The sequence below is a fragment of the Watersipora subatra genome, chromosome 7 (genome assembly GCF_963576615.1).
Source record: "Watersipora subatra chromosome 7, tzWatSuba1.1, whole genome shotgun sequence".
Lineage (NCBI taxonomy): Eukaryota > Metazoa > Bryozoa > Gymnolaemata > Cheilostomatida > Watersiporidae > Watersipora > Watersipora subatra.
In genome coordinates this window covers 4,216,830-4,221,999 of record NC_088714.1, presented here as the reverse complement: position 1 = coordinate 4,221,999, position 5,170 = coordinate 4,216,830, and the positions used below count along the sequence as shown (strand labels likewise).

The window sequence follows — 5,170 nt, the reverse complement described above, 5'->3', positions numbered from 1 at the left end:
ATATAGATTGAAAAACTGAGAAATCACTCTACCAGTTGATATCTATTGCTTGCAATTAACCTGCGATGATATTATAGCCTGTGTTCAGATTTGTGATTTGTTGAAACTTTCAATCTTTATTGCATTCTAAATTTGAAGACTTAATTTTTATATATTTACATTTAAAAATAATGCATAAAAGCTCATTGCACTCATTGATATGTTTGCTACAGTTTGCAGCTAAAACTATCTTTTTGTGTGCATTAGAAGAGGAGTTATGAGCGTCGACCCATTGTAAGATCAGAATACTGCAATGATGCTATCAAATAATATGCTATAAATTCGCCAATTTAAAAGTTATATAATGATAATCTATGAATGCTACAAATATATGATCAAGAGCAAGTGACATAAACAAACCATACTTATTATTAATACATGCAAAAACAAAAGTTAATGGTTTTAAAACAAACATATTTGCACCGTTTGCTCAGATAGTTGCGTTCTGATTGTTGCTTTTAGTGGAACAAACACCTTCTGATTGTCCAATACCTTCTCCAATGTCTTTTGACCTCAACTCTTTTATTGCACCGCTGAACTAGTCGATATTAGCACCCAAACATTTATTTGGCAGAGCAAAGCTCATACATTTAGCACAAATGCAACGCGTAAAAATTTGGCTCGTTAGACAAAACCTTTTGTTGAAAACTAGTCGATCATCATCTATCATAAATGTAAACCATTTTTATATACATGTACATGTACTTTAAATTATTGAAACCGCGTTAAACAAAGAACTACTATTAACTTGAGACTATTATTAATAGTTTCTATGGTGTTGCTTTCAATGTTTTGGCAAAAAAAAACAAAAATAAAAAGCGAAATGTTTTGTATTTGAAGATCAAAGATTTTACAAGTGGTAGTCAAATGAAGGTGGCGTTCAATTAGAGGTGGCGTTTAATTAGAGGTTTTACGGTATATACTTCTTTAGTAAGACATCTACTAAGATATCAGCAGTTAATAACGAATACACCAATAACTACATTTTTAGTAGCCACTTTTCAATTTCTCTAAGACACTTTACAATCACAATATTAGCTTTAAGTAAATAAGTTGTGAAATATTTTTTCTTGCTTCGTATTCCACTTTATAAAAGAATTTTGTATGAAATAGTCATTATCTTGTGATCAAGAAAGTTTTTCTGCGATTAGACACTAATTTAGGAATAAATCCATGTTTAGTTTGTTAAAAGTATAGTTGCTATATTAAATAGACATGTATATTACATATAAATTGTCAGAATAGAACAGTAAAGTCATTTAAAAATTATATAATAGTGAAACAACAAAACAAGGTCAGACATTGAACAAAACTACAGATTATTTGTAACAAAGAAAAATATAACATGAATTCATTTATTTGTACATAAACTCAATAGTAAAAGATATTGCTACTCTACACACAGAGAACTCTACAGTATACTATAATAAGCTTAATAAATATAATAAATAATATAGATGGATGGAGATTTAATTGAGATTGTTGATGTTCTTTATTCTAAAGAGAGACTTCGTCCCATAGGTTTACCATCTTAGGGATTTGGTTATCAATGACTGTATGATTGTCTTGAGATTATATTTGAAATCTCACCAAACCTTCAGAATTTATGTCTACAAAATTTAAGATTAAAGTTTGAATGCCAGCTACAGACAAGGGAGACAAACACTCAAGTATCACTCAAGGATCAAAATTTTAAATGAGAATCAAACTTGTTACCTGCTGCAGTAAGTGTTGTTTGGTAAAATGATAAAGGAAAAGCGTCTAACGGTAGAACGCTCTGTAGGTTTCTGACTCTCTGACTTGTAGAACTAAAATTAATAGAAGCAGGTTATGACTAAAGACATCAAGACATATTCAATTTGATAGTTTAACACTTGCTGAGTAGTCAATAAACCTACAAGTATTGCTCTCTCATATATAATAAATATTGCGAGAATATTAAACTAAGTTAATGTATTGAGATAAATTATAATTGAGAGTATTTCCTTACCTGTTAAGATAGAAAGAGTTAGCTGATAATTCAAAAGAGTTACTCTCATCCAAGAGTAGAGATGCCATTTCACAACCTCTGGCTAGGTAACCCATAATTAAACGAGTAGTGTTTAGTTAACTAAAACTGTTACTGTGTTCTGTAGCTGATTAGACTTGATTCTAAACTGAAATGTTTTGGGTCTCTTTTATATACGTAGACAGAACATTCTGGAAGATTAATCATTGCACGCTTGCTTAATTCTAATGATAGCGTATCCTGTCACTTGACTCCAACTGAAATACAATTGCTCAATGTGCTTTGACCAATAAAAATAAATGATAAAATTTCCTCCAATAGCAAGTTTGAGTTTGAGCGAGTAATCAAGTTCCGTTCAGAGCTTATACTGTCTGGTGTGAAAATGTTAATTATAGTATCATATATTAACAACAAGAATTAATAAGCAAAATCTCAATATGATGAATCGCACCTAATAAAGAATGCAATTACATGGCCATATTAGGAGCATTACGCTTCACAAAGTACAGCTGAACTCTACTCTGTAAACCTCTTACAATCAACTCAAAGATAACTATTGTATTAATACCATGACACATTTTACAAGTACCAGTGTGTGTAAACCAGTGTGCAGACAGGCTACTTTTACTGATCATTGACACATGGTCCCATAGAGATAAAAAAAGCAAGTAGTTATGCATACAGATGTCATCCTCAAACTTATTCTAAATTAAATAGATGTATACATGTGAAGACAGTGTAAAACTAAAAAACTAACAATCCTTGTTTCATTTGTTTTGTTATTTTAAACAGAACTTTGTTATTAGACCACACAAAAGCATAGCACTATTTCAACACAAGAGATAAGGAATTTCGTATGTAAGATGAAAACTCTATATCTAACCATTACTTTTAACTTAAACTTCGTATAACAATAGTTATAAGCAATATTAACTAGTGTTACAATCATGAAATATATTCTACTTCAGCCTTAAAGATGTTCATTACTTACATAACCCTATTCAATTGAGGGTTATAAAGATTTGATAGAGTTGTGTTTGGTAGCGAGTGTTCTGTTACTAACCTCTCATTATTTAACCTACACAGTAAATAAATACAACTCATCAGTATTTTGGTAAGCCTCTATTTACATGTATTATTAAATGTTTATGACATCACAGCTTTCAATTTTAAATGCTTGTTTGTTGGTAAATTGAAAATGTATGTTGTATGTTAATTTCTAGAGTATGTAAATTGTATCATATTGAAATGTGGTAATCTAGTGTTGGAATTATTTAATAAAATACCATGTCATGAAAACTCCAAGCACTCAATCATGCTCTATCAAGATCATACATCATTTACTAGGCTACTGACAGGTCGCCAGATTGTTTGTGTGGTATTCTTTATGCCACCCACATTATAATTACAACCAATCAGAGCAGAAGAGGCACACTTCTTTGGCCATAGCTTAGCGCAAGATTGCACAAATTATCAAGCACTATCAGATCCTGTGCCATGCTTGTGGCATGAAATATTTTTATGCAGACTTGTTATGACACCTTCAGATGCAACCAGCACTTACCACTGATCAACATTGTGTTTAAAACATTTCAAATTCTAATAAAACCTGAAATGTCCCGAATTGAAACCTATCGTAAAACCATGGCGTTCTATTTTTCAATCCTTAATGTTTGCAGTCGTATAGGGGTGGCGGTCAATTGGAGGCTGTTGTTGTACATTTCAAATGGCTTGTCAGAATTTTGGAAGATAGATTTAGCCCTTTTACAAGTGAATGTTGCCTATATTTGGTCCTCTCATTTGGGTGGACCGACATAAACGCTTTTAATTGCAATAAATCTGCTAACTTACCTCTAACTTCTTATAGATCTCTTGATAAATATGCATTGAGAAGCTGAAAAATATCTCTACCAGTTGATATCTATTTCTTGCAATTAACCTGCAATAATATAATAGCCTGTTTTCTGCTTTGCAGTTTGTTGGAACTTTCAAATTTTCATTTCATTCTAAATTTGAAAAGACATCTTTATTTTTTAGCTATATCTAACAGTATTGACTAAAACCTCATTGTGCTCATTGATATGTTCGCTACAGTTTGCAGCCAAGTCTGGCTTTTTATGTGCAATAAAAGAGGAATTACAGCCTCCATTCATTGTAAGATTAGATTACCTCAATGAGGCTGTTAAATAATATGCTATAAATCTACAAATTTATATGTTATATAACAATAATCTATCAAATGCTGAAAGCATATCTTCAAGAACAAGTTATATAAACGATCTGTTCTTATAATACATGCAGAAACAAAAATTAACATTTTTGAAACTACCAAAGGTTGTTTGTAGCAATTTAGCATTAGTTGGCTCATAAGCAAGAATATAAGTAACCAGCCTACAAACCACGCTGAAACAACTCCAAAATATGTTGACTTATGTTACTATCATAGCTCTAACCAAGTCCTTTTCATATTAATAGCTTTTATTCACTCTCAACCTAATATTATATTTATAATTTTTTTAGCACATTTTGTCGTGTTTCAGAGTTCTACTGTGTTTTAGGCATTCTATGGTTACTATAAAGTTTTTGCGGTTGCTCAAAGGAAGTCTTCTAATATTGACTGCAAAGTCTATACAACTAAACTTTTGCTTGATTGCGGAAAAACGCAATAGATAGATTTTTTGGTCCGGACAACCGCATTTGATAAGAAGAAAATTTATCCACTAACTTGTCATATAAGAAGATTAAAATGTTATCTCACCTTGTATTTTCTTCTTTGAACGCATTTGTTAAAGCTTTCTGGGTTTTTTTCCAGACTATCACTTTACCGCCACAAAATTTGCAATGCTTTTACATTTTTAAATGCTTTTTAATTTTATCTTTGTAAAAAAGGCATCCCAACGTATTCTTTTTTTATGTAGGGTATTGTTTCAAAATACTCGATGCTGATTGACTCAGAAGATTGTCTCCAAAGCAAAGCACTGTAATGCTATGAGTAACTTGACATATTGCAAATAGAATAAAATAAGATGTTCGTACAGCTTCTACTGATAAGTCTTGCTAAGGAAACCTATTATTCATATGCATATACATGTATATATAACATATATTGCAGTTTTCCAATCT

At 31.1% G+C, this 5,170-nt stretch overlaps 1 long non-coding RNA gene across 1 annotated transcript; it reads right to left on the bottom strand.

Moving 5' to 3' along the window:
• Positions 1 to 1,105: 1,105 nt before the first annotated feature.
• Positions 1,106 to 2,166, bottom strand: LOC137400259 (uncharacterized). The gene is made up of 3 exons (XR_010979242.1): positions 2,030 to 2,166; positions 1,756 to 1,847; positions 1,106 to 1,649 (listed from the first exon to the last, which is right to left on the bottom strand). It is a non-coding gene; the product is annotated as an uncharacterized lncRNA (long non-coding RNA).
• Positions 2,167 to 5,170: the final 3,004 nt, after the last annotated feature.